Genomic DNA, 2358 nt, shown 5'->3' with positions numbered 1-2358 from the left:
ACAGGAATTGGGGTCCCAGGAAGTGGGTGCCCCTCCAGGACTGGTAGAGCCATCCCAAAGCCTTTCCTAACTCAGGGAGTTCTCCGAGCCCTCCTGCCTCCCCGCCCCCAGCAACTTCCCAAATTGCAAGCAAGCATCAGAGGGGTGCACAGAAATGCTGGCCATGTGCCCAAGGGACACCCCACACCTGTGCACCCCCAGGTTCCGACTCACCGGGGCAGTTGTGAGGGCGGGCTGCAGCTGCATTTTGAACAGTACATCCAGCCTTGGATGGGGGTAAACCCCACGAGGCTCTTAGGTGGGGGTACAAAAGCTGCCCTTCCTGAAAACCCATGCTGAGGGCAATACCGGCGTGGGGGTCACAGCCTGGGAGTGGCCGTGGGACCAGCGCCACAGCGCTCCCACCCCATGGGTGCTGCTGCTGTCCCAGCTGGGTGGCTGCATTGGGTCCCAGTGCCTGTGCTTCACCCTATGTCCTTGGGGCTGTGCTCGCTGCCCGTTATCCCAGAGCTCTGGAGCTGCGTCTCAGGGGTGCTCATGGAGAGCCCCTCACTGCAGCCCCCAGCCTGCCCCTACCATGGCAGGGGTCTGCATCACCGTACAGGGGCAGGCGTTGGGAGAGCAAGTGCTGTTCCCAGAAAAGGACCAGAGGGACCTGTTTACTCAGAAAGGAACACGGAGGTGTGAGAAAGGCCGTGCGTGTCCAGCCGGCTGCTATCTGTCCCTGGGCTGTGCCAAAGGCCTTTGACAGGCCAGCCCGTGCCCTTATCAGCTGCAAACTTTTATTTGCCTTAGGGCCACCCGCCCACTTTCTGGGGGGCTGCTGCCACCCCCTCCCTGGCCCCATCGCAGGTGACCCCCTTGCTGTTGTTGTTGGCGTGCGGGTCCCGGCGATGCGGGGTCACACTGGCCGCCCCGAGTCGCCTTGTCACAACACGGGAACAATAGTGGGACACGGAGCCGTGTTTGTGCACTGCCCGTGACCGGGCACTGTGTCCAGGCAAGGGGGGGGGTCTCGGCCGTCTTGTTTTCCACCTTGCAGAGCCGTTCGGAAAAGCGCGATGCTCCCCCAGTGCCAACAAAAATATCAGCCCAGGAGAGGGAAGGGGAGCGGGGAAGCACTGCCAGTGGGTAAACACACGGCAGGGCTGCAGCGTTACCTTTCACACCGGCGTTTCCTCCTGGCCGAGCAGCCTGGGCTGCTCTCCTCAGAAACCCGCAGCTCTGTGGGGCTCTGCAGCACTGCTGATGCTCGGTGGGCCCTGGGCTGGGGTCCCCCATTGCACTGGGGTGCCCTGGGAGGACCCCGCACGGCAACGGTGGGAGCAGAACAGCGTGCCCCCCAGAGAGGATTTGCCCTAGCATCCCCATGGAGGGTGCAGGGGAGGGCTGAGAGCTGGCAGTGTGCACCCCAGACTGCCTCCCCCCCCGAGGATTTCACCCCCACACCCCAGCAGGGAGGGGAAGCCAAGGGCAGGCTCTGCATCAAGGGCAGCACAGCCGGGTGCCGCCCTCTCCGCTTCCTCCAGTGGCCAACAGCAGCGATATCGCCCATATTTTATGTTCTCCAGGGTATTTTTAGCCATCAGAGGCCTAAACAACAGCCCCAGACATATTGTATGCCTTTATCTGTGGCTCATTTCCACCTATTGGGCAGCCGTGAGCTGCTCCACGGCCTCCACCAGCTTTATCTGCAGCAGCACAGAGCTCCGCTCCCAGCCACCCTGAGCCCGTGGCACCACGGCCCCGTGACAGCCCTCGGGCTGCAGCTGGGCTCACGGGGACACGACACTAGCTGGGAGGGTTGCGCTTTCAGTGGGCGAGCGGCACCAACTGGAGCTCAGCGGGTGCCCACACCCACCCTATCACCCACGGCACAGCAGCTTCCCTCAGTCCCAAACCCTCAACCCTCTGCCCGCGGCAGCTGCGGGACGCACAGGCACACCACGCTCCACTCATCCACCCCACCCAACTTTATTCAACAGGATGAACCCCGAGTCTGCCACAGGGCGGGGAGAGGAAGGCAGCGCCTGCATCCCACGCTCGTGCCTTGGGACCCACAGCCCCTCAGTCACGGGAGGACCTTCCCCTTTCACAGCATCAGTGGGCTGGGGAAGTCAGGGCAGTTGCTCACATAGGGGTGGTTGGTTCTTCTATCCCCCCCCCAGCCCACAGCAGAGGACTACTGCAGAGTAATAAAACCCCAAACTGCGGTTGCTAGGCTAATTCCTCCCCAAAACACTGCAGGGCTAGAGGGTGCGTGGCCCAGGCTGGACACAGATCCCCGGCACAACTGCACCTTTAAGGCAGAAAACTCCATGTTCAGGCCAGCAGGTTAAAAATAACTTAAGAGACACA

This window comes from Eurypyga helias, unplaced genomic scaffold, assembly GCF_000690775.1.
Source record: "Eurypyga helias isolate BGI_N326 unplaced genomic scaffold, ASM69077v1 scaffold23631, whole genome shotgun sequence".
Taxonomy (NCBI): Eukaryota; Metazoa; Chordata; class Aves; order Eurypygiformes; family Eurypygidae; genus Eurypyga; species Eurypyga helias.
The sequence above is the reverse complement of the archived record's forward strand: the minus strand, read 5'-3'. Positions refer to the sequence as shown.